The sequence below is a fragment of the Phascolarctos cinereus genome, unplaced genomic scaffold (assembly GCF_003287225.1).
Source record: "Phascolarctos cinereus isolate Bilbo 61053 unplaced genomic scaffold, phaCin_HiC Scaffold_2;HRSCAF=192, whole genome shotgun sequence".
Classification (NCBI taxonomy): domain Eukaryota; kingdom Metazoa; phylum Chordata; class Mammalia; order Diprotodontia; family Phascolarctidae; genus Phascolarctos; species Phascolarctos cinereus.
This window is the reverse complement of record NW_027555625.1, coordinates 286,294,520-286,322,324: the sequence shown is the minus strand read 5'-3', so window position 1 is coordinate 286,322,324 and position 27,805 is coordinate 286,294,520. Positions and strand designations below refer to the sequence as shown.

Here is a 27,805-nt window from a genome sequence, read left to right as displayed (position 1 = left end):
TATCTCTCTCCTGAATGAATGAATGAATGAATGAACATTTATTAAGTACTATGTGCCAAGCACTATTCAACGTGGTGTGTGTGTGTGTGTGTGTGTGTGTGTGTGTGTGTGTGTGTATGTATATATGTATGTATGTATGTATAGGAAGTTTCAGCTGCAAGTCAGATGGAAAGGCATCCTCCTCTCTTGCTATTCTAAGCTTGGGAAGGACCATGTCTCCTCACTCTTTTGATTCACCCACCACACAGCTCCCGGAACAGTCCAGGGCACACTGAGACTACTTATTCAGTTAGCTAGAGGCCTCAGTCTCATACTAGCTCGCCCTCATAGACTGCACAAGGTACTTCATCTCCATGAAGTTATGTCAATGTAAATTATAAAAAGTGTTTTCATATCCTTTATTTCTCTTCATTCTTAAAAGTACCTCGTGAAATGAGGCCAGAAAATTTTACAAACTAGGAAACTGTGTCCCAGAAAAGTTACTAAGTGACATCCAAGGTCAGGCAGCAAGCTGGTGGTCTATTACTGCTTTCCATTATACTGTACTATCTAATCAGCCCAAGCACTTGTCATTTCTCCTATGAGACCTTGTTTAAGCTTTAGCCAAGTCAATGTCTTAATCCAATTGAGTACATCTAACATGGTATCATGGAAAGAAAGTTGAGCTAGGAGTGTGGAGCCTAGGGCTCTGACACATGGTGGCTGTGGGACTCTGGGCAAAGTACTTAACCTCCTTGAACCTTGTCTGTAAAATGAAGATAGTAATTACATATACGCTATCTACCTCATGGCATTAGCCCTCTTCTCTATCTCTCTCAGCAGCTTCATCAGATTGGGAAGTGAAAGGAAGGAAACAAGCATTTATATAGCACCTACTATGTGCCAGGCGCTGTACTAAGTGCTTTTTATAAATACTATTTCATTTGGTCCTCACAACAACCCTGGAAGGTGTGTGCTATTACTATCCTATCCTTATTTTACAGGTGAGGGAACTGAGGCAGAGAGAGTTTAGGGGACTTGGCCTGGGCCACACTGCTACTATCTGTGTGTAGATTTGAACTCAGGTCTTTCTGACTCCAGATCCAGTACTCTATTCATTAGGCCACCAACTGTCTCAGATCCCATGTTTTAATCATCTTAGGTCTATGTATCCAGCCCTAGGCCCTCTCTTGAACTTCAGTTCCACATCACCATTGGACATTTTGAACCAAATGTCTCCAGAACATCTCAGACTCAACACGTCAAAAAAGAACTTACTCTCTTGCCCCTTAACCCACAGCTTTTCTGAATGTTCCCATTTCCATAAAGAGCAGCATCATCCTTCTAATAATCCAGGGTTACAAACTTTGTGTCATCCTCTATTCCTCACTCTCACACCACGTCTCCATGTTCAGTTGCTAAATCTTGTTGTATTTAACTCCAAAAATGTCTACATTTACACCCTTCTCATCACTCACACAGAAACCACTCTAGTTCAGGGCTTTAGGAAACCCATAGGCACCTAGGTGTTATAGTATATAGAGCACCAGTCCTGAAGTCAAGAAGACTCATCTTCATGAGTTCAAATCCAGCCTCAGACACTCACTAGCTGTGTGACCCTGGGCAAGTCACTTCACCCTGTTTGCCTCAGTTTCCTCATCTGTAAAATGATCTGGAGAAGGAAATGGCAAACCACTCTAGTATCTTTGCCAAGAAAACCCCCAAATAAGAACCCAAATAGTTGGTCACAAATGAAAAAATAACAAATCATCTCATACTTCGTCTGTTGCAATAGCCTCCTGATTCTTCTCTCTGTTTCTTGTCTCTCTCCAATCTATCCATCATGTAGCTTCTAACAGATTTTTTAAAAGCATCAACATCTGATTATGTCATTCATCCAGCCAATAACTTCAGCAGCTCCCATAGCTTCTAGGATCAGATATGAACTGCTTTGTTTGGCATGTAAAGTCTTCACAACATGATCCTCCTTTGTCTCTGCATTACTCTCAGAGGGTGCTACACACATTACATATTACATAATTGTGTTACCTATTACTACAAAAGGTACTAACCTTCTTATTATTCTTCATATATAGCACACCATGCCCCATCTCTGTGTCTTGACATTGGTTGTAAAGTTTCCTTCAAGGCTCAGCTCAAAGTGGTGACTTCTACAGTAAGTCTTTCTTGTTCCTTCCCTTCTCTACCTCCTCCATAATCAATCACTTTATATATACTTTGCCCATAGCTATATAGGCACATGGTACCTCTCCCAGGTAGATTAGAGACTCCTTGAGGACAAAGACTTTCACTTTTGTATCCAAAAGAGGCAGCTGGTGATGTAATGGATAATTAATAGATCAATCAATAAACATTTATTAAGTGCCTACTATGTACCAGGCACTGTGCTGAGCACTGAGGATACAAGGAGGCAAAAGACAGTCTTTGGCCTCAAGGAGCTTACAATCTAATGAGGAAGACAACATGTAAACAAATCTGTACAATGCAGGATATATACAGGATAAACAGGAAATAATTAACAGAGGAGAGGCACTGGAATGAAGAGGAGTTGGGAAAGGTTTCCTATAGAAAAATAGATAGGTGAACCTGGAGTCAGAAAGACCGAAGTTCAACTCTGGCCTCAAATTTGAACTTACTAGATGTGTGATCCTCAGCAAATCACTGAACGTCCTTCAGCCTCAGTTTTCTCATCTCTAAAATCAGGATAACAATAATACCTACCTCCCACTATTGAGAAGACAAAGTGAGATAATATTTGTAAAGCATTTTGCAAACCATAAAGCTCTGTATAAATGTTAGTTATTATTATTCTTGTTATTATTATTATCACCCTTGGTGATAATGCCTACTACAGTAAAATGTCTTTTAAATGATTATTGAATTATTGGTTAATTTTGTAAACCCCAACTAACCATATAATAATAAACTCTCATTTCTGCTTCCACAAAAAGTACTTCCCATTGGTCAGAATCAGGTCCAGAAAAATTGTTCTCTTCATTAATTCCTCCACTTTTAGTTCTTAAAGCTTGTCAAAATTTCTGTTTTTGAAAGACAGGGCTCCAGGACATGTCAATCTAGTTGAAATCCCTCATCATTACTCTCTCTATAGGCCTTATTGACAGATGTGTCATTTCCCACACTCTTCATCTATTTCCTCCTTCTGGCAACTTGGTCTATAGTATATTCCCACAAATCACTAATTTTTTTTTCTTTCATTCATCTTTACCTATCTTTACCTTCCTCCTTCTGGTTTAATAGATTTCCTCAAATGAATAATAAAATTTTCTAAAAAATCTTCTTCGTACAGAATAAGATTCTATAACACCTTTCAACCATTTCTGTTATTTTTTTTAATAAAATAAAATATATTTTTCCACATTTCTGTCATGAATATCAACTTATTTTTAATGGCATTCACACAGGTCTTTGAAGTGTTCAAAGTGCTATGCTTTACATACATTTTCATGCTTCAGACTGTGTAAGAAAAACCCAATACTTGGCTTATTTGGCACAAAGGCTGTCAGAGACTGATTTTTTTTTTTAATTATCTAACCAAATATGGTTGCTTAAAAAGAGAGATCCAAGGCAGGGATGGAGCCAAGGTGGCCGAGTAAAAGCAGTGACTTACTTGAGCTTTCCCCCAAACCCCTCCAAATAACTGTAAAAAATGGTTCTAAACAAATTCTGGAGCAGCAGAATCCACAAAAATATTGAGTGAAACAAATGTTCAGCCCAAGGCAACCTGGATGGTGGATGGGAAAGGTCTATCAAGCCAAGCTTGGAGAGAAATGCAGTTCAACATGGGCATGCAGGCAAAACAGGCCTCAGCAAAGCCAGAGCATACCTCAGAGAACTGAATCATGGGCAGATGCGGCAATGCCCAGAATTCTCAACCCACAAACACCAGAGACAACTTAGAAGGTCAGTAGGAAAAGTCTATGACAGCAGTGAGAGAGAAACTTGACCCTAGCTCCAGTACACAAGCGAGGCCCCAGTGCAGTGGCTGCTTCCATAGCAAGTAGCGCACAGACTGAGGAGGAATTAAGTGACTGATCAGAGGGGCATTGTGGAGATCTCTTTGCTGGTGCTGAGGCAGTATTCTCTTGCTTTGCCCATGCTTAGATCTGGGTCACAGCCCTGAGCGACGATCCTGGAGCAAGGAGGAGTGCTGGCGTGGTACAGCTTGTAGTGGTGGAGAAGAGAAAATCCTCCTCACAGTTACAAGGCAGAAAAGAGTGCTTGTGGTCACTCATAGACCAGAGCAAAGGCCAGGAAAGGAATAAACTCCTCTCTTTTGATCATACCACCTTGGAATAACTGAAAACTTACAGGTCCCTAGAAGTATCTCTGAAAACAGCTACACAAAAGCACAGAAGCTTGGGATAGTACATTCTGCACACTGGAAGCAGACCCCTACCTTAACAAAGAGTTTATAACTCAAGTAATTGGCTGGGATCATAAGCAAACTGTGCAACAAAAGTCAGACCATAGAATCTTTCTTTGGTGAGAAAGAAGATCAAAACATACAATCAGAAAAAGACAACAAAGTCAAGGCTCCTACATCCAAACCCTCCAAAAAAAATATGAATTGGTCCCAAGCCATGGAAAAGTTCAAAAAGAATTTTGAAAAGCAAGTAAGAGAAGTAGAGGAAAAACTGGGAAGAGAAATAAGAGTGATGCAAGAAAATCATGAAAAACAAGTCAACAGCTTGTTAAAGGAGACCCAAAAAAATACTGAAGAAAAATAACACCTTAAAAAATAGACTAATCCAAATGGCAAAAGAGGTCCAAAAATCCAATGAGGAGAAGAATGCCTTAAAAAGCAAAATTGGCCAAATGGAAAAGGAAGTCCAAAAGCTTACTGAAGAAAATACTTCCTTAAAAATTAGAATGGAGCAATTGGAAGCTAGAGACTTTATGAGACATCAAGACATTGTAAAACAAAACCAAAAGAATGAAAAAATATAAGACGATGTGAAATATCTCACTGGAAAAACAACTGACCTAGAAAATAGATCCAGAAGAGATAATTTAAAAACTATTGGACTATCTGAAAGCCATGATCAAAAAAAGAGCCTAGACATCATCTTTCAAGAAATTATCAAGGAAAACTGCCCTGATATTTTAGAACCAGAGGGCAAAACATAAATTGAAAGAATCTACTGATCACCTCCTGAAAGAGATCCCCAAAGGAAAACTCCTGGAAATATTGTAGCCATATTTCAGAGTTCCCAGGTCAAGGAGAAAATATTGCAAGCAGCCAGAAAGAAATAATTCAAGTATTGTGGAAACACAGTCAGGATAACACAAGATTTAGCAGCTTCTACATTAAAGGATCAGAGGGCTTGGAATATAATATTCTGGTGGGCAAAGGAGATAGGATTACAGCCAAGAATCACCTACCCAGCAAAACTGGAGTATCAGCCTTCAGAAGAAAAAAAATGGACATTCAGTGAAATAGAGGACTTTCAAACGTTCTTGATGAAAAGATCAGAGCTGAATAGAAAATTTGGCTTTCAAATACAAGGCTCAAGTGAAACATGAAGAGGCAAACAGGAAAGAGGAATCATAAAGGACTTATTTTTAAAATTAATTTATTTGTTTTTAGTTTTCAACATTCACTTCCACAAGATTTTGAATTCCAAATTTTCTCCCATCTCATCCCTCCTCCCACCCCAAGATGGCATGCATTCTGAATACCCCTTCTCCTAATCTGCCCTCCCTTCTATCTCTCCCCCCACTTCTCTTATCCCCTTCCCCTTCAGTTTTCCTGCAGGGTAGGATAGATTTCTATACCCCATTTCTTGTATATCTTATTTTCTGGTTGCATATGAAAACAATTTTTAAAAATTTTTGTTTTTAAAACTTTGGGTTCCCAATTTTCTCCCTTCCTCCCTCCCCATCTACCCTCATTGAGAAGACAAGCAACTCGATATAGGTTATATACGTGTAGTCATGCAAAACACTTCCATAAGAGTCATGTTGTGAAAAACTAAGTATATTTCCCTTAATCCCATCCTGTCCCCCATTTATTCTATTCTTTTTTGACCCTGTCCTTCCTTAGAAAGTGCTTGCTTCTGATTATCCCCTGCCCCAATCTGCCCTCCCCTCTATCATCCTCCTGCTCTCTTGTCCCCTTGCCCCCCTGTTTTCCTGTAGGGTAAGATAGATTTCCACACTCAATTGAGTGGGTATGTTATTCTCTTCTTAAGCCAAATCCAATAAGAATAAGATTCAGTCATTCCCTTTCACCTTCCCCCATTTCCCCTCCACTGTAAAAGACTTTTCTTGTCTGTTTTATGTGAGATAATTTACCACATTCTACCTCTCCCTTTCTCCTTCTCTCTGTATAATCTCTTACCCCTTAATTTTATTCTCTACATATCATCCCTTCATCTTCAACTCACATTGTGCCATCTATCTATCTATGCATGTATCTATCTATCTATAGCTATATATATATATTTATATATATATATATGCACATGTAATTTTTTTCCTTCTCCAACTACTCTAATACTGACAAAGGACTCATGAGTTACAAATATAATCTTTCCATGCAGAATGTAAACAATTCAACCTTAATAAGACTCTTATTTCTCTTTCCTGTTTACCTCTTTATGTTTCTCTTCAGTCTTATATCTGAAAGTCACATTTTCTATTCAGTTCTGGTGTTTTCATCAAGAATGCTTGAAAGTCCTCTGTTTCACTAAATTTCCATTTTTTCCCCTGAAGGATTATGCTCAGTTTTGCTAGGTAAGTGGTTCTTGGCTGTAATCCTGTCTCCTTTGCCCAGAACATTATATTCTAAGCCCTGTGGTCCCTTAATATAGAAGCTGCTAAATCTTGTGTTATCCTGATTGTGTTTCCACACAATACTTGAATTATTTCTTTCTGGCTGCTTGAAATATTTTCTCCTTGACCTGGGAACTCTGAAATTTGGCTACAATATTCCCAGGAATTTTCATTTGGGGATCACTTTCAGGAGGTGATCAGTGGATTCTTTTAATTTTTATTTTGCCCTCTGGATCTAAAAATTCAGGGCAGTTTTCCTTGATAATTTCTTGAAAGATGATATCTAGGATCTTTATTTGATCATGGCTTTCAAATAGTCCAATAATTTTTAAATTATCTCTCCTAGATCTATTTTCCAGGTCAGTTATTTTTCTAATGAGATATTTCACATTGTATTTTATTTTTTCATTCTTCTGAATTTGTTTTACAGTGTCTTGATGTCTCATAAAGTCACTAGCTTCCAATTGCTCCATTCTAATTTTTAAGGAAGTATTTTCTTCAGTGAGCTTTTGGACCTCTTTTTCCATTTGGCCAATTTTGCTTTTTAAGGCATTCTTCTCCTCATTGGCTTTTTGGACCTCTTTTGCCTTTTGGGTGAGTCTATTTTTTAAGGTGTTATTTTCTTCTGTATTTTTTGGGTCTTCTTTAGCAAGCTATTGACTTGTTTTTCATGATTTTCTTGCATCACTCTCAGTTTTTCCTCTACTTCTCTTACTTGCTTCTCAAAATCCTTTTTGAGCTCTTCCATGGCCTTGGAGCAATTCATATTTTTCTTGAAGGCTTTGGATGTAGAAGCCTTGACTTTGTTGTCTTTCTCTGATTGTATATTTTGATCTTCTTTGTCATCAAAGCAAGATTCTATGGTCTGACTATTTTTGCACAGTTTGCTCATGATCCAAGCCGATTACTTCAGTGTTAAACTCTTTGTTAAGGTAGGAGTCTGCTTCCAGTGTGAAGAATGTACTGTCCCAAGCTTCTGGGGTTTTGTGCAGCCATTTTCAGAAATACTTCTATGGATCTGTAAGTTTTCAATTCTTCCAAAGTGGTATGATCAAGAGTTAGGTGTTCCTGGCCTGTGTGACCACAAGCACTCTTTTCTGCCTTGGAACTGTGAGGAAGATTACCTCTTCACTACCACTACAAGCTCTACCATGCCAGCACTTCTCCTTGCCCTACGACCACCACTGAGAATTGTGACCCAGATCCAAGCACAGGCAAAGCAAGAGAATCCTACACCAGCAAGGAGATCCCTGCAATTCCCCTCTGATTAGCCACTCGATTCCCCTTCAGTCTGTGGGCCAGAAGCTCAGGAGGCACCTGCTGCCCAGGGCCATGCTTGTGGACTGGGGCTCTGACCCCATGCTTCTCTCTCATTGCAGGCACAGACTTTTCCTACTGATGTTCTAAGTTATCTTTGGCATTCATGGGTTGAGAAGTCTGGAAACTGCCACAGCTGCCCATGACTCAGTCCTCTGAGGCCTGCGTGCCCATGCCGAACTGCGTTCCTCTCCCAGCCTGAGGCAATATACCTTTCCCATTAACCGTGCAGGTTGTCTTGGGCTGTAAATTTGTTTCACTCTGTCTTTTTGTGGGTTCTGCTGCTTTACAATTTATTTAGAGCCATTTTTTACAGGTATTTAGAAGGGCTTTGGGGAGAGTTCAAGCAAGTCACTGCTTTTACTTTGCCATCTTGGCTCCACTCTCTTCATAAGAGACTTATTAAGGTTAAACTATTTAAATTCCTACATGGAAATATGATATTTGTAATTTATGAGACCTTTGTTAGTATTAGGGTAGTTGGAGAGAAAAAATTATATGTATAGATAGATTGATAGATAGAGGACACAGGGTGAGTTGAAGATAAATGGGTGATATCTGGAGAATAAAGTTAGGGGGTGAGAGAGGATTATACTGGGAGGAGGAGAAAGGGAGAGGCAGAAGGGGATAAATTATCTCACCTAAAATAGACAAGAAAAGGCTTTTACAGTGGAGGGGAAGTGGGGGAAGGTGAGAGGCAATGAGGAAATCTTATTCTCATTTGATTTGGCTTAAAGAGGGAATAACATACACACTCAATTGGGTATGGAGGTCTATCTTCCCTACAGGAAAATAGGGGAGAAGGGGACAAGAGAACAGGAGGATGATATGGGGGAAGGCAGATTGGGGGAGGGGGTAATGAGAAGCAAACACTTCTCAGGAGGGACAGGGTCAAAACAGAATAGAATAAATGAGGCGGGGATGGGGGGTGGGATAGGATGAAGGGAAATATAATTAGTTTTCCACAGCATGACTACTATGGAAGTGTTTTGCATGACTACACAAGTATTATCTGTATTGAGTTCCTTACCTTCTCAATGAGGATGGGTGGGGTGGGAGGAAAGGAGAAAATCTGGAACTCAAAGTTTTAAAAACAAATGTTTAAAAATTGTTTTCACATGCAACTGGGAAATAAGATATACAGGCAATGGAGTACAGAAATCTTCCCTACAGGAAAATAGAAGAGGAAGGGGATATGAGAAGGGGGAGGAGAAGACAGAAGGGAAGGCAGATTAGGGGAAAGGGTATTCAGAATGCACAGTGTCTTGTGGTTGGGGGAGGGATGAGAAGGGAGTAAAATTTGGAACTCAAAATCTTATGGAAGTGAATGTTGAGAACTAAAAATAAATAAATAGATAGAGAAATAGGGGGAAAAAAACAGATCCAAATGAGCAGTTTCCCACCTTCCCAATCTCCTAGTAATAATTCTTTCTGACCAAATCACTTGGACTTCTAATTTTAAAATTGGCCTTGAAACAAAAGGCAGCATTCCTTCAACAAAATAAAACAAGTACAAAATCTAGGTTAGGGCTTTTGATTTCCCAAACAGAGATCTTGGGGGAAATCGCAATCTCTCTTAGAATTTAGTTGACTAAGAAACAATTAAGTCTTTCATAAGGAGGTAAGGGTCCTTTGATAAAGGCAAATCACTTTACCCTGTTTGCCTCAGTTTCCTCATCTGTAAAATAAGGTGGAAAAGGAAATTGCAAACCAAAGATACTGGAGTATCTTTGCCAAGAAAACCCCGAATTGGGTCACAAAGAGTTGGGCATGACTGGAACAACAGAAAAAAACAAAGGCTCCTTTCATTCAGGTGTGTCCAAAGGATTTCAGAGTTAGACATTTATAATATTATTTTTTCAATTAATTATTTGTTTTTAGTTTTCAACATTCACTTCCACAAGATTTTGAGTTCCAAATTTTCTCCCCATCTCTTACTTCCTTCCAACCCAAGATGGCATGCATTCTAAATACCCCTTCTCCCATTCTGTCCACTCTTCTATCACCACCCCCTTCTCTTATGCCTTTCCCCTTCTACTTCCCTGTAGGGCAGGATAGATTTCTATACACCTTTGCCTGTACATCTTATTTCCAAGTTGCATATAAAAACAATTTTTAGCATTTGTTTTTAAAACTTTGAGTTTCAAATTATCTCCCCTACTCCCTCCCCACCCACCTTCATTGAGAACACAAGCAATTCAATATAGGTTATACATGTGTAGTCATGCAAAACACTTCCATAATAGTCATATTGTGAAAGACCAATTATATTTCCCTCAGTCCTATCCCAGTCCCCCATTTATTCTATTTTCTCCTTTGACCGTGTCTCTTTTCAAAAGTGTTTACTTCTGATTGCCCCGTCCTCCAATCTGCCTTCCCTTCTATCATCCACCCTTCTTATCCCCTTTCCCCTTATTTTCCTGTAGGGTAAGATATATTTCCATACCCACTTGAGTGTTATTCCCTCCTTGAGCCAAATCTGGTGGGAATAAGATTCATTCATTCCCTGTCATCTCCCCCCTTTTCCCCTCCATGGTAAAATCTTTTTCTTCTCTCTTTTATGTCAGATAATTTACCTCATTCCACCTCTCCCTTTCTCCTCCTCCCAGTACAATTCTCTCTCACCCGTTAAGTTTATTTTTTAGATATCATCCCTTAATATTCAACTTACCCTGTGCTCTCTGTCTATATATATATTCTCTCTAACTAGCCTGATACTGACAAAGGTGTCATGAGTTACAAATATCGTCTTTCCATGTAGGAATGTAAACAATTCAACTTTAATAAGTCCCTTATGTTTCTCTTTCTTGTTTACCTTTTCATGCTTCTCTTGAGTCTTGTATTTGAAAGTCAAATTTTCTGTTCAACTCTGACCTTTTCATCAAGAATGTTTGAAAGTCCTCTATTTCATTGAATATCCATTTTTTCCCCCTGAAGGATTATACTCAATTTTGCTGGGTAGGTGATTCTTGACTTTACTGTTATCTTCTTTGACCTCTAGAATATCATATTCCAAGCCCTTTGATCCCTTAATGTAGAAGATGCTAAATCCTGTGTTATCTCAATTGTGTTTCCATAATACTTGAATTGTTTCTTTCAGACTGCTTGAAATATTTTCTCCTTGACCTGGGAACTCTGGAATTTGGCTATGATATCTCTAGGAGTTTTCCTTTTGGATCTCTTTCAGGAGGTGATTGGTGGATTCTTTCAATTTCTATTTTACCCTCTGGTGCTAGAATATCAGGGCAGTTTTCCTTGATGATTTCTTGAAAAATGATGTCTAGGTTATTTTGATCATGGTTTTCAGGTAGTCCAATAATTTTTAGATTATCTCTCCTGGATCTATTTTCCAGGTCAGTTGTTTTTCACATTGTTTTCTATTTTTTTCATTCTTTTGGTTGTTTCCATTTGCTCCATTCTAAGTTTTAAGTAATTATTTTCTTTAGTGAGATTTTGGACTTCCTTTCCTATTTGGCCAATTCTGCTTTTTAAGGCATTCTTCTCTTCATTGGCTTTTTGGACCACTTTTGCCATTGGATTAGTCTAGCATGATTTTCTTGTATCATTCTCATTTCTCTTCCTAACATTTTCCTCTACTTCTCTTACTTGCTTTTCAAAATCCCTTTTGAGCTCTTCCATGGCCTGAGACCAATTCACATTTTTCTTGGAGGCTTTGGATGTAGGAGCTTTGACTTTTTTGTCTTCTTCTGGTTGTATGTTTTGATCCTCTTTGTCACTAAAGTAAGAGTCTGTAGTCTGAGTTTTGTTTTGTTTTGTTTGCACTATTTACTCATGTTCCCAGCAACTACTTGAGTTTTAATGTCTTTGTTAAGGTAGAGGTCTGCTTCCAGTGTGGAGAATGTACTGTCCCAAGCTTTGGGGTTTTGTACAGCTGTTTTTAGAGATATTTCTAGGGACTGTAAATTTTCAGTTCTTCCAAGGTGATATGATCAAAAGAGAGGTGCTTACTCCTTTCCTGGCCTTTGCTCTGGTCTATGAGTGACCACGAGCTCGCTTTTCTGCCTTGGAACTGTGAGGAGGATTCCTTCTCTACCACTGCCACAAGCTCCACCATGCCAGCACTTCTTCTTGCCCTAAGACCACCACCCAGGACTGGGATCCAGATCCAAGCACAGGAAAAGCAAGAGAATCCTGCCTCAGCATCAGCAAAGAGATCCCTGCAATCCCCCTGTGATCAGCTGCTCTTTCCCCCCACAATCTGTGGGCCAAGAGCTCCAGAATTATCCTACTGCTGCAGCAGCCACCCAAGAGCTAGGGCCAGACCTGGCTCCTGTCTCACCCAGGTCCAACAGACTTTTCCCACTGACCTTCTAAGTTGTCTTTGGCATTTGTGGGTTGAGAAGTCTGGAAACTGCCACAGCTGCCAGTGATTCAGTCCCCTGAGGGCTGCTCCAGGTTTGCGAGGCCCTGACTTTGCTTGGGTGGCCCACGCTGAACTGCACTCCTCTCCTAGCCCAGCACAACAGACCTTTCCCATCAACCATCCAGGTGGCCTTAGGCTGGAAATTTGTTTCACTGTTTTTTCATGGGTTCTGCTGCTCTAGAATTTGTTTAGAGTCATTTTTTACAGGTATTTGGAGAGGTTTGGGGGAGAGCTCAAGCAAGTCATTGCTTTTACTCTGCCATCTTGGCTCTGCCCCCTCAACATTATTATTTTTAGGGGTATAGATGGCAGCATCAAGACCATGAGGTTGCCCATCATCCTGCTCACTGGTATACCATGTGTTGGAAAGACCACGCTAGGTAAAGAACTTATATCAAGAACAGGACTAACACATTAATGTGGGTGATTTAACACAAGAAGGACAGTTATATGTTGGCTTTGATGAAGAATATGAATGTCCCATTTTGGATAAAGACAGAGTAGTTGATGAGTTAGAAAATAAAGCAAAAGAAGATGGAGTTATTGTTGATTACCATGGCTGTGACTTCATCCCTGAAGGATGGTTTCATGTAGTTTTTGTGCTTCAAACAGATAATTCTGTATCACATACAAGACTTGAAAAGAGGGGATACAGAGGGAGTAAAGAAACTACAGGACAGTATTCAGTGTGAAATTTTCCAAATTCTTTATGAAGAAACCATGGCCTCCTCCAACCATGAAATGTGACACTGGCTGCCCAGCAGTGTACCAGAAGAACTAGAGAGTAATTTAGATCAGATAATGAAATGGATTGAGCAGTGGATGAAAGATAATAATTGAACATTAAGGGTAAAGCACAGACTTTAAAGGCATTCCACATAATGTTTAAAGATTTTCTTGATGATTTCTACCTCCCCATGCAATAGAAACTAAGATAGCATACTCCAAATTTTACTATCCAGGATTGTATTGTAGAAGTAGCAGATGGACAATATATAAGGTTGAGTTATGACTGAATTAATCTTTTTTTTCTCCGTGAGAAAACTGCAAACCCCCAAACATAATGAAGAAGATATTAAGGACTTTTAAAGTTTAGGAACATTCAGCATTCTCATTTATTTTGGATAACTGCTAAAGAATAAACAAGTTTGAGAATATAAGTAGAAATCTTTAATACTTGACACAAGAAAATGAGGCAAGGAAGAACTGCTGACTGATAAATAAAAGACTCTAAGAATAAAGCTATAAACATTTTTTAAAAAAAACATTATTTTAAAAATATTTTTGAGCATCCCCGAGGGTTGTGTGGACAGGCTTCCACAAGCCTTACAACTATATTATTAGGTAGGTACTACAAGATTTAATTTTCCTGTTTTACGGATAAGAAAACTGAATGCTAGATTTACCTAATGTGACGCAGATAATAAGTAGCCTTGTATTAAGATCTCTAGCTCACAATATTTATAATCCACACTTTGCACATTTTTATGTAGCCATATGGGGCCACGAGTTTTATGTCTGTTTCTCTCCTTGACTATTTTCTCTTGTGAATAATTATTTCATTCTGTTGATATCCCTCCTCTCATATTGTTCCTGCTGCTATCTGTGGTACTTGACTTGGCAGGTACGCATGGGCAGTATTCTTTTTCTCTTGCTCAGTTTTCAGTTTAAAGACTGCTTGTTCCCTTTTACTTCTACCATTCTAGTGACTCAGTGGCTAGAGTGTTGGGCTTGGAATTAGAAAGATTTGAGTTCAAATCCTGCCTCTGATGCTTACTAGCTGTGTGATCATAGGCAAAACACTTAACCTCTGTTTGCCTCAGTTTTCTTATCTGTAAAATGGGAATAATAACAGCACCCACTTTTCTTAGGGCATTTGAGAGGATCAAATCAAGATGGCATATGAAAAGTATCTTGCAAATCTTAAGGCATTACTTTAATGGTAGCTATTCTATCGTTGTTATCTAGTGGTCATATGGCTCCATTGCTAACGTTGTGACAGGACACTGGGGCAGGTATTTGGGGAAGAAATCATTAAAGACCATTCCACCTCAGGTGCATACATCCAACCCTTGGGCTAGCCTTGCTTACTAACCTTTGGAAACCCACTGCAAAGGTGAACTTAACTTTTACTCATTTCTCATCCCCATAAGGCCTACTCCCTGAATTTGTACCAATGGTATTTTTTTTTTGGCTGTCTCAGTTATGTCACAACATAGTCAAGTTTAAAGCTCAGAAAGAGACCTGGATATTAATTCTTCATTCGGTCTAGACTAAAACAAACAACCAAAGAAACACACCCATCTATACTTCCTTTAGGAATGTTCCTTGTCCCTCTCATCCTCCAGTGTCTTTCTGGGCTTCTCGGATCTTTCCCAAGCTGAGAACTCAAAAGAAGGGAAGGGGAGAAATCCCCCTAAGAAGACTAGCAAAGAGCATCCCCCTGTGAGTATGACCAGCTTTACTGGAGACAGTGCCAAAGACAGGTGGTTCAGACTGGTTCATTTACTCTCTACTCAGAGCTTCCAGTCAGCATCGTGGATACTGGGCTCTGACTCCTAACGATGCTGGGGAGAGGGGAAGGGGACAACATTGGGATAATTTTAAAAGTCAGCCTTGTCCTCTAGAAGCATTTCTGTTCTTTTCCTGCAAAAAGGCAATCCTACAGCACTCCATACCCTATGCATCGTTAGCAGTAATAGTGATTGCCACCCACAGCCCCTTACAAGCAGAGCCAATCATTTGGCTCTCGCTGCTAGGACTATACAATGGAAAAGCTGCTCTGGCTATCTACCTGTGCCAAAACTACACCCCTCAGATGCATCTCCATCCCCCTCCTACCATACTCTTCAGGTGTCCAGGGAAATGCAATTTTAAACAAACCAGCAAGGCAAAGGCAGCCATCCCAGGAAGCAATATCCAGCATCTGAAAACACCCTTTCTGATCATCCCTATCCTGTAAACACTATGATCCTGGGGTCTGGGATACAGGAACTCCAGAATTAATTAAGTCAGAATATTAGGGAGGGAAAGGAAGAGAAGGTAACTGATAGCTGGAACCCAGAACCCTTCCAATATCAGTAACTTTATAAATATGAATGTTTTGTCAATGGGTAACAAAGAATAAGAAGCAGGGAAGTCTGGCAAAATATCTGACCTTGGGAACAACCCTTTGCCACTCTGAGCCTCAGTTTTATCATCTGTAAAATGAAGGAACTGGACTAATTGATCTCCAAGGTACTTTCCAGCTCTATGACCTAGGACCATAAATTCTACCTTCATACATAGTAAGGATGAAGGTTCCTCAGGATAGAGGATAAATCCCAGGGCCTCTTTGACTCCCAGGTGCAGCCGAGGTTTGGGAACCTTTCAGTGTAATGAAGTCATCACATCTCACACACATTTCAGGGAAAGGGTCTGGGCTTCCCCCCACCCTTTTCCTCTACTTGTTATTATCATTGCTTGCTGTGAATATCACTGAGAAAGGTCACTCAAACCCTGCAGTTCCCAACATCATGAATTGCTGGCTCAGATAAGGGCATCAGACTGTGGAAGAAGATAATATGTTTTTTTTCTCTAAGATATTCATCTGAGCTACACCCCTTGAGCCCTACATGAAAATTATAATTTGCCATCAAGGACAGTAGAAGCAGCCAGCAATGTTTTCTGGAAACCTGGTGTAAAGTTAAAGAACATATGGTATTCTACAAAGTCTAAATGGTACCTCCCATGCCAGAGCTTCTATCTGCCTCAGGACTCAGAGTTTCAGGGTGAAAGCAGGACCTACCATTGATCTTGGGCATCTAGAAGGCTGAGTAGATAGAGTGCTGGGCCTGGAGTCAGAGACCTGAGTTTAAATGTGGCCTCAGACACTTACTAGCTCTGGGACCCTGGGTAAGCCACTTAACCATGTTTGCTTCAGTTTCCTCATCTGTAACATGAGCTGGAGAAGGAAATGACAAACCATGCCAAGAAAATGCCATGGATAATATGGTCCACAGAGTCACAAAGAGTCAGATACAACTGAATTACTAAATAACAACAACCACTAATCTGCCTTCTACTATCCAGAGTGCCCCCAAGGTCCAGGAGCTCCATTCTCACCCCCTCAATCAGTAACCTCCCAGCTTTGCAGACACCTCCTATATCCTAGGGTGTCAAACTCAAGCAGAAACAGGGCCACTAAATCATAATAAGGATACCTGGGAGCAGCATTTTGGCCTAGAAAACTACATAATAACATTATCTCTGTTTCATTGTAATAGAGGGTTGGAATCAAGAAGACTTGAGTTTAAATCCAACCTTAGACACTTGCTAAGCTGTGTGACCCTGAGTAACTTACAATCACTGCTTGGCTCAGTTTTGTCATCTGAAATTGGGATAATAATAGCACTGACCTTCCAAAGTTATTGGGAAGATCAAGCGAGATGATATTTGTAAAGCACTTTGCAAACCTTATAATGCTATATAAATGCTAGATATTATTAACTGTTATTATTCTTTCCAACACAACAGCATCTACCTTTTCCCCAATAAAGCATAATACTCATAACATACAGAAGTAAATATCTACATATGTCCTAGTGCCTGATGAACACAAAGGTCCTAGCTATTTGGGCAAGAGCTCACTATTCAACAAAAACTGCAGGGAAAACCAGAAAGCAATCTAGCATACTGTATACCAAGATAAGCTCAAAATGGATATGTGATTTAGCCATAAAGCATAATATCATAAGCAAGTTAGAGGAGAATGGGACAATATGTGTCAGATCTATGGATAAGGGAAGAGTTTATCATAAAACCAGAGATGGAGAAAACCATGGGAAATAAAATGGCTTATTTTGATTACTTTAAATTAAAAGGTTTTTACAGAAATAAAAATCAATATGACCAAAATTAGAAGGAAAACAAGAAACTGGGGAAAAAAAACATTTATAGCAAGTTTCTCTGACAAAGGTCTCATTTCTCGAATATATAAGAAACTGAGACAAATTTATAAAAATAAGAACCATTCCCCAATTGATAAGTGAAGAAAGGATATGAATAGTTTTCAGAAGAAGAAATCAAAGCTATCAATAGTCTTATAAAAATGCTCTAAATCACTAATAATTGGAGAAATGCAAATGCTAAAAAATCTGAGGTACCACCTCACACTCATTACATCATTATGATAGAAAATAAAAATGGTAAATACTACAGAGGATGTGTAAAAATAGGTACACTAATGAATTGGTGGTAGAGTGTGAACTGGTACAACCATTCTGGAGAACAATTTGGAATTAGGCCCAAAGGGCTATAAAACTGTGTAAACTATGACCCAGCATTACCACTCCTAGGTCTGTACCCCAAAGAGATCAAAGAAAAAGGAAAAGGACTCATATGTACAGAAATATTTATAGTAGCTCTTTTTTTAGTGGCAAAGAATTGGAAACTAAGTGGATGCCCATCAACTGGAGAACAGCTGAATAAGTTAGGGTATATGGATGTGATAGAATATTGTTGTGCTGTAAGAAATGATGAAGGGGATATTTTCAGAAAAACCTGGGAAGACTGATATGAATTGATGCAAAGTGAAGTGAGCAAAACTAGGTGAACATTGTACATAGGGACAGCAATATTGTAATGTAATCAATTATGAAAGACTTAACTATTCTGATCAATACAATGATCCATGACAGGACTCTTCATGGAAAATGCTACATACCTCCTGATGAATTCTGAGTTTAGATTGAAGCATTATTTTTTTCACTTTATTCTTCTTGCTTTTTTTCTACATCATGGCTAATGTGGAAATATGACTCCATGAATATTGCATTTCTTAACTTCTCAATGGGTGGGGAAAGGGATCAAGGGGGAAAAAGAGAATTTAGAAAAGAAAATAAAAAAATTTTAAAATATATATATATATATAAAACTAATACTCCCCCACTCCTCCTTCTCCTACAGCTATGCAAGCTCCCAAACTTCCCTTTTCTGAGCCAAACACTGGCCCACTCAGGGCAGTTCTAACCTAATCCTTACAGTGTCTGTTCAGGTGCCATTAAGGAAACTTGAAGCACCCTCTTGGCCCTCTCTTCCAACACACTGTAACAACCCTGACACCCAGCATACCCAACAAGATTTTTTTTCTACTGTTGGGAGTGTGATTTTCAAAGTTTGGGGATCATTGTGTTAAAGAATATGTGACATAGCTTCTCAGGATAACGAATGAGAGTTTTGCAGCTTTTCTACATGGCCAGATTTTTTCCTCTATGAGCCCCTTGGTGTTGTCAGGTGACTTCAATTATCCCCAGACTTTGTCTCACTCTCTGTTTGGGGGAATTGCCTCTACCTAATGGAGGAAGACACTATGTAACTCCTCCCTCCTATGACTGACTCCTCATTACAAGAATTTAAGAGGAGAGAACTTGTGATCTCCAACACACAATTTTATCTGAAATAGGGCCCCCTTTGTGTTTATAGGAGAAGAAGCCAATTGTTTGGGGGGAGGGACATGAAAATACTAGTTAAGATGGCAGAGTAGAAGGAAACGGTATAGCCCAGATCCCCTCACAACTACTATAATGAAGATTGGAGACTGTCAGCCCATCTACTGGCCTAGAAAAATTTAAAAAAAAAAAACACAGTGAGAAATCCCAGTGGGTATCATATTGCTTGCCTTCTCAATGGATAGGGGAAGACCTGGAGGGAGGGAGAGAATTTTGAACTCAAAATTAAAAAAAAAATGAATATTAAAAGAAAAAATGTCATTGGCCTTTTCTCACAATAATAATAACAGTGATAACTGCATCTCAGTCTTCAACCTGCCCAACTAGGACAGGAACTATAGTATAAGGATAGGCCAGGATTGTGGGCTCAGGACAATGGTATAGGGTCTTCCCAAGGGCCCGGGATCTCAAACTCAGCCACCAGGGCTCTGAACAGGCAGCAGGGAAGTAAAACCCAGAACAGATCTCAGACTCAACCCCAGGCTGAGAACAGAGCTAAGCCAGCAGTTTTGCTGACCCAGAGTAGATTGGGGTCTCAATCTAGAGCAAGTTCTGGATTGATCCCCAGGTCCAGGCCAACAGCTTGAGGTCTCACAGAAGGGTCAGACAGAAGACTCAGCTCTCAGAGCTCTGAACAGTGTTGAGGGAACATATCAGGAATCACTAAGAGCTGACTGTTGATTCAACAGTATTCCCATAAGAGAAGTATGACAGTAGCCCAGGCACTTTGCACCTGTTAAGTCTTTTAGCTGGCTGATGGGGAATGAGACCAACTACTGTCTATTGGTAAGCCACCTATGGGGCAAGTCTGAGGCTGTGCTGGCCAGACATAAGCCAAAGTCTAGAGCCTGGAAAGCATAGGAGGACAACAATCAGACCATGCCCTTAATCAGGCTACATAAGGCCCACTGAAAACCTACATCTCCCTGGCTCAAGATGTCTCTTGGATCCCTAAAGATAGCTAGGTAGCACAGGTGAGAGAGTACTGGATCTGGTGTCAGAATGTTCTGAATTCAGATCTGGCCTTGGATATTACTAGCTATGTGACCCTGGGCAAGTCACATAACCTCTCAGTTTGCTCCAGTTTCCTCATCTGTAAAGTAGGGATAATAATAGCACCTATCTCCCAGGTTATGAGGATCAAATGAGATATATTTGTTAAGCACTTTGTACATCTTTATTATTTAAAAACACAGCACTCAATATCCAAAGAACATAATGCCAAAGAACAGAAAGATAATGTGGGTTAAGGATATACAAGTCTTCCATTCCTCAAAAAGTTCACAGAGCATAGACTTAACACAATATATGAAGGAAGGTTGGAAGAATATATAAATTTTTTAAAAGAATAAAATTCTATTTGATAGCCAGGATGCCCAAGGTACAAACCCAGAAGAGGAGAATCACTCAAAAACACTAAGAAGTGAAGCCCCAAAGAAAAACACAGCTTGCCCACAAGAACAAATGGAGTTTGCAAAAGAAATGAAGCAAGATCTTTTTAAAAGTTTAAAATAATATTATTAATGAAATGAAAGTGATATAGGAAAGAACTTTTAAAAACTGTATCTTTGAGAAAAAGAAAATAAACAACCTAATACAAGAAGTACAAAAATTTTGCCCAAGTAACAGACTGTCTTAAAATTAGAAAAAAAACAAACAAGTTAATAGTTCCATGAGACAACAAGAAATATCAAAACAAAGTTAAAAGATTTTTAAAATATCTAAGTAGGGAGAGTTAAAACAGAGAAAGAAAATTATAGCCCAATATCCCAGCACATCCCGTTGATGCAAACATTTTAAATACAATGCTAGCAAAGTGGCTGTAGCAATGTATCACAATAATTATACACTATGACCAAGTTGGATTTACACCAGGAATTCAAGGCTGGTTAATAGAAAAACTAAAAACATAACTGACCATATAAATCACAAGAACGAAAAATGATATCAATAGATTCAGAAAAAAATTTTTACAGTATGTAACACCCATTTACAGAAAAAAAACCCCAGAAAATATAGGCATAAATGGATCTGTCCTTGCTACTTATGTCCTTACTACTTATGAAGCAAGTAATATAGATCTAAAACCAAGAGCCAGCATCATATTTAATGGGAACAAACTAAGGCCTGTCCAGTATGATCAGAGGTAAAGCTAGGATTCAATTGTCATTACTATTATTTGATATAGTGCCTGAAATGTTAGCTATTATGATAAGATAAGTAAAAGAAATGAAAGAATGAAGCATTGGCAAATAAGAAGAAAAATCACTTTTGCAGATGATTTGATGGTTTACTTAGATAACCCAGAGAGTCAACTAAAATTTTAATTGAAATAATAACTTCTGCAAAGTAGCAGGATATAAAATAAATCCACATAAATCATAATAAGTTCTGTGTACTACCAGCAAAATTCAGCATGAATAGATAGAAAGAGAAAATCCTTTTAAAATTAAACTACAGATTACATAAAATACTTGGAAATCAACTTGCCAAGAAACACATAAAAACTATATGAATAAAACACAGAAATAAAATAGGCCTAATTGGAGAAATAGTAATTACTCATATGTAGACCAAGCTACTGTAATAAAAATGATGCTACCTAAATTATTTACTTATACAATGCTGAACAAATGAAACTAATAAAATATTACTTTATAGAGACATAAAAATGATGAATAAAGCCAGAATAAAATGATGAATTTTATGTAGAGGAATAAAAGGTCAAGACTATTAAGGGAAATCATGAAAAATGGGAAAGAGGGGACCTATCAGTACCAAATCTCAGATTGTACTACAAAGCAGCAATTATCAAAAAAAAAAAATGGTACTTGTTAAGAAATAGAAAGGCAGTGACCAATGGAATAGATTAAGTACACAATGTACAAAAATAAATGAACATAGTAGCCTAGTGTCTGATAAATATAAAGACCCCAGCTAGAAGTTCAAATTAGAGGTCCAAGTACACATTAGACCCTCAAGCAAACAAGAGTAAAAACTCACTATTTGACAAAAACTTCTGGGAAATTAGGAAAGAAACTAGGTACGGACTAGTATCTCATAGCACAGATGAAAATAAGGTCCAAATGACTTAGACAGAAACAGTGACATCACAGACCAATTAGACGAGTAAAGAAGAAATTACATTGCAAATCTGTGGATAGGGGAAATGTTCATGACCAAACAAGGGATAGAGAAACACAGAAAATAAAATGAACATTTTATTACATAAAATTTTTAAAGGTTTTGTATAAACAAATCCAGTGTAAACAAACATAGGAAATAGGTAGCTGAAAAAAAAAAATTTACAGCAAGACTAATTGATGACATTCTCATTTTCAAGACGTGTGAGTTTACTCAAATCTATACAAATAAGAATCATTCCACAACTGTTAAATGGTCAAAGCATATGAACAGACAATTTTGTAAGGCAGTGCTTCATAAACTGTGGGTCACCACTCCATGTGGGGTCACTTAACTGAATGTGGGGGGTACAAAAAATTTGGCAACAATAAAATGTTTCTGAATGAGAAATGACCAAAAATTCAAAATCAAACATGTAATGAATCTGAGGTGTTTCTGGCAGCGCTTGCCCATGTTGCATCGCACAACTTTGCTGCAGTCTTGGTTCTGAACACATAACATGTATGCTTTTCACTGCACATGCTGACACACAGTGCCAACAAAGGCTGACATACACACTGTGGCTCAGATTCAAGACTATTGTATGTTAAGAATTGCAGTGTTTTTACTGTACATACAAAGTTTTCTGCTTTTACAGAAATAGAATAGTTTAATTATGGAAAATAAAGACTTTTAATATTTTCCTGCCATCATTCCTCAGCAATCAAGTTAGTATATCTTTGGATTATATTACAGTAGAATGTTTGATTTTAAAAATTGCTGTTATCACCTTTTACAGAAATGTGCTTAACTGCAGCAAGTAAAGATAAAAGTTTTTTTTAATATTTCTCCACCATCATTGCTGTCTGTGTATATTAGCATGAACATCAATTTTTATAATTAAGCGCAAATGTAATTTCATACACTAAAGTTAGTATTTGAGACATTATTAGTAATATTTATTTGTATTTTAGGACAAAAATATTTTTTGGTTATGAATGAGTGGCTAAATTTAGACAGAAGAGAAAAATACTGGTGACAATGTGGCAGAGTCTTTGCTACCAGAGTGTAGTACACCTAAATTGACAAGAAAAAAATATGTCTTATCATTTTTGCAGTATAGATTTACTTTTAATAATAGTGATGGTGTGGAAAAACCTCTTTGCTTAATTTGTGATGAAGTTTTGGCTGCAGAAACCATGAAATCAGCCAAACTAAAATGACATCTAAATAGCAAGCATGCAGTGTACTGAAATAAACCAAAGGAATATTTCGAATGACTTTTAAAATCTTCAAATAAAGAAAAACCATGTTTTGAGAAATTTGTTACTGTCAACAAAAAGTATTTACTTGCATCTTATGAAATTTCTTATTTAATAGCAAAAACTAAAAAGCCCTATGTGATAGGAGACGATCTCGTGTCACTTGCTGCTGTTAAGATGTCAGAAATAGTTCATGGGGAAAAGTATGGGGATGAAATTCATAAAATTCCTTTATCAAATGATACTGTTTTCAAAAGAATTTCTGAAATTAGTAATGATCAATTCCAGTAGCTTGTTACCAGGCTTAAAGGCAGCCCAAAGTTTGCAATTCAATTAGATGAAACAACTGATATTTCTAACTGATATTTCTAACATTACTTTATGTAAGATATGTTCATGAAGGAAGTGTACATGAGGAATTATTGTTTCATCACCCTTTGGAAGGGCACACAAGAGGGGAAGATATATGTGTGTGTGTGTGTATGTATACATATACACATATGTATATATATCTTAAAGTCAATGAATTTTTCATAAATGGAGGTTTACAGTGGAAAAATTGCCTTGGAGCCTGCACAGATGATGCTGGATTAAAGATGGTCAAGAGTGTTGGATCTGTAGCAAAAGTTAAATATGGTGGCAATGAACATATCATTTTTACTCACTGCATGATCCACTGGGAGTCATCATAGCCAAAAAAAAAAATTATCACCAGAATTAGATGTTGTGCTTCATGATACTATTAAAATCATTAACTTCTTTAATGATTTAATTAACAGTTCCTTGTTTTCAAATCTTTGGAAAGACATGAAATCCAATTACAAAGCTTATTACCACATGTAGAGGTAAGGTGGCTCTCAAGAAGGTAAAGTTTAAATAAATTATTGAAATTGAAAGATGAAGTTATATTTTTGACTGATCAGAAACCTGATTTTGTTCATTTTTTTCATAATGACTTGTGGCTTTCAAAAATGTGTTATTTGTTGGATAGTTTCAAAAAACTCAATGATTTAAACATGTTGCTTCAAGGAAAAAATTGTAACATTTGTGTTAAAAGATAAAATTGAAAGTTTTACTAAAAAAGTTAATATATGGAAGAATAGGGTAGAAAATGGTTTAGAAATGTTTGCAGCTACAGATGATTTCATAATTGAAAATAACCTTCCCAAAGATTTAGTTGTAAGAGTTGTAACTGATCATCTGAAGTGCCTGAAGACACAGTTTCAGAAATACTTCCCTTCAAATTTTGATTCTAAAACACTAAGTTGGGTTCATAAACCACACTCAATTGAAATAAAAAATGTCAGTCATCTGCCATTAAAAGTTCAAGAAGAATTTGCTGAGTTATCAAATGACACAGTTTGAGTTTCCTAAAATATTGTTAAATGAATTTTGGCTTGGGGTCAGGACAGAATTACCAACAATTTCTGAAATGGCTCTAAACATACTTCTGCCATTTTGTACTATGTATTTCCACAAAGCGGCATTCTCTGCACTGACAACTATAAAATCAAAATATTGATCAACTCTAAAAAATGTTGAAGATGATCTATATCCTGCAATATCAAATATTCTGCCAAGATTTAATTCTTTATGCAAAAATGAACAAATATATCCATCTCATTAGTTTGCAAATTTGCTTTCATCTTCAATAAATGATAAAATTACCTATATGTATATGCCAAAGAATTGTTTTAAAATAAATTTCTTTATGATTATTATCAGTAAATGTTTGATTTGTATACCTATTTATATACCTATACCCAGGGTCATATAAAATTTCTCAGCTGAAAAGGGTTCATGAGTGAAAAAAGTTTAAGAAGCTCTGTTCTAAGGAAGAAGTTCAAGTTATCAATAGCCATAAGAAAAAGTTCTCCAAATTACTAGCAATAAGAAAAATTAAAATGAAAGCATGTTTCCATGTTACACCCAATGGACTGGTAAGGTCGAAAAAAATAAAAAGGAAAATCACATATGTTGGAGGGGCAATGGGAATACACTTTTTTGCTGGAGCTTCGAATTAGTCTATCCATTCTGGAAAGTGATTTGGAATTATGTCCAAAAAAGTTAATAAATGGAGAAAGACTTTGTTATGGTACTACCACTACAATATCTATACCCTCAAAGAGATTAATGAAAGAGGAAAAGCTCCTACACATAGAAAAAATATTTATAGCAACTTTTTTTCTATTGGCAAATAGGGGGTACTTTTCAATTGAAGAATGGCTAAACAAATTATAGTATGTGAATGCAATAGAGTATGATTGTGACATAAGAAATTATGAAAGAATAGTTTCAATGAAACCTGGATTCACTTTTAAGAACAGATGTGGAGTAAAGTAGAGGAGAACCAGGAGAACTATTTACATAATAACAACTGTTTAAACAAATCTTGAAAGTTTTATGAACTGACCAATGCAAAGGCCAACTGTGATTTTGGAGGACTAATTATGAGGCATGCAACCTACCTCCTGACAGAGAGGTGATGATAGAGTCAGGGTACAGAATGCTTTTGGTGTGGCCAGTAAGGGAATTATTTTTCTTGACTATGGATATCTGTTACCAAGGCTTTATTTTTATTTTTTTTTCTAGTAGAGGTGTGGATGGGAAAGAAAAATCAGGGTTTTTTTTCACTGAAAATAAATTAACAAAGTAGAAATACAAAAGATTATAAAAGCAGGAGTTGTGTGTGTGTGCATGTGTGTGTTCTATCAGATTCAGTGAATTCCCATTATTTCTGTGTGTGCACTATATTTCTACTGAAAGCTAAATAGACAATTTCAAATCCCAGGTTTACTTCTCTCTCACTGCCTAGCAACTACCTGATCCCTGGTTGCTCCAAAATTCTATGATTCTGTCTCCCAAGAAACCATAGGCGAGATAAGTTTGTTTCATTTATCATCTATGTGGAGAAAGAGGCTGAAGGGAAGCATACAAGGGCTAAGGATATAGACCAGTTGAACTTTGAGATCATCTAATCCAGGTGTTCTTAACCTGGGGTTTATTCATTTTCATGGGTACCCCATCCATGGATAGGCCTCATATTATTATTTTATATTATTTTAGTAATTGTATTTCAATATAATTGGCTTCCTTTGTAATCCTATGTATTTTATTTTAGTCATTTGAGAGCATTATTTTGAGAAGTCCATCAGAGTGCCAACCCCTTGATTTTACAGAAAAAGAAATTGAGGCCTAGAGAAGGGAAGGAGCATACCCAATGTCACCCAGCTAGACTTAGCTTCTCTAGGAAGTCATTAAATGTCTGTAGATCAGTCACTTTTCTTTCAATTTCAGTTTCACTGCTGGCAAAGTGAAGGTGTTGGACCAGATCTCCACAATTTCTTTCAGTTCTGATATTCAGGATTCTAATTAATGCATGCTTATTGAAAACCTACTATGTGTCTGTCAGTCACCATCTAAGAGACAAACATATAAACCATAAAAGTGTTCTCAGATTAGTTGGAGAGATGACTCATATACATATTCCTTTCAAAAAAACACTGCAGAGAATAATGCAAAGTAGTCTATAAAGCAATCGTGTATGGGAAAATGATAGTGCTTGGTGAATTCAAAAAGTTTTGCGTTGATTAGAGCACTAACAAAGCTATAATTAGCATAAGACCACTGGGATATTGCTCCCAGCATAGGAAATTTACAGGGAACAAAATTTAACAAGTGAACTCTTTCAACAAGGTAAGAGATGAAGGGAGCATGAGCTGGTTAAGGAACAGAAAAGAAAAGCTATAGATACAGGATGGCTGTAGGACCAATAATCCATAGCCTGTTTAGTGGCTTCCTCTTTCTCACTCCATCCCACTCCTCCCCATCCCAAGGATTTCCCCAACCTCCCCTACTTCTCAGGCGGTCTAGACTCTTTTCTGCCTTCCCTCCACAAGTAGCAAACCTCCCTCTAGAGACAAGAAGTGGTCATCTAAGTGTGTTATCTTTCCTCTCATCTTGTGTGGGAGGGAGTTTCACGAAGACCTCTCTGTCAGAAGAGAAAAACCATGAAACCCTAAACCAGTAGATTGGACTAGATGACCACCAAGAGCCCATCAAGCTCTGATACTCTATCCCTTTAGCCACTATAGTAACCAATTCTCCTTCACTGCTCAATTGAATTTGTATTTACTACTTCATGTATTATTTTTATATCATGAATTACCAAGTAGATTTGAGAGTGCTTTCTGTGAGATTTGCTCCAAGTAATGCTACTTACAGCCAGACAGTGGTTGCCCCGGGTGCCACAGTGTCTAGTCATAGCTCTGCTCATTGGAGAAGTTGTCCTGGAGGAGGTAGCTACTGATTAAGGCCTTGAAAAATGATAAGATTTAGAGAAATGGAATGGAGAGGCAGGGCACCAAAGAAGGAAGTTACATGCACAAAGGTAAGGAAGAGGGAGTGTCCTTCACAGGACTGTATTCCTCAGGAGT

The 27,805-nt window shown here is 37.8% G+C and overlaps 1 pseudogene; it reads left to right on the top strand.

Moving 5' to 3' along the window:
- The first annotated feature begins 12,818 nt into the window (after positions 1-12,818).
- LOC110207293 (adenylate kinase isoenzyme 6 pseudogene) lies at positions 12,819-13,336 on the top strand (annotated as a pseudogene).
- The last annotated feature ends 14,469 nt before the right edge of the window (positions 13,337-27,805 follow it).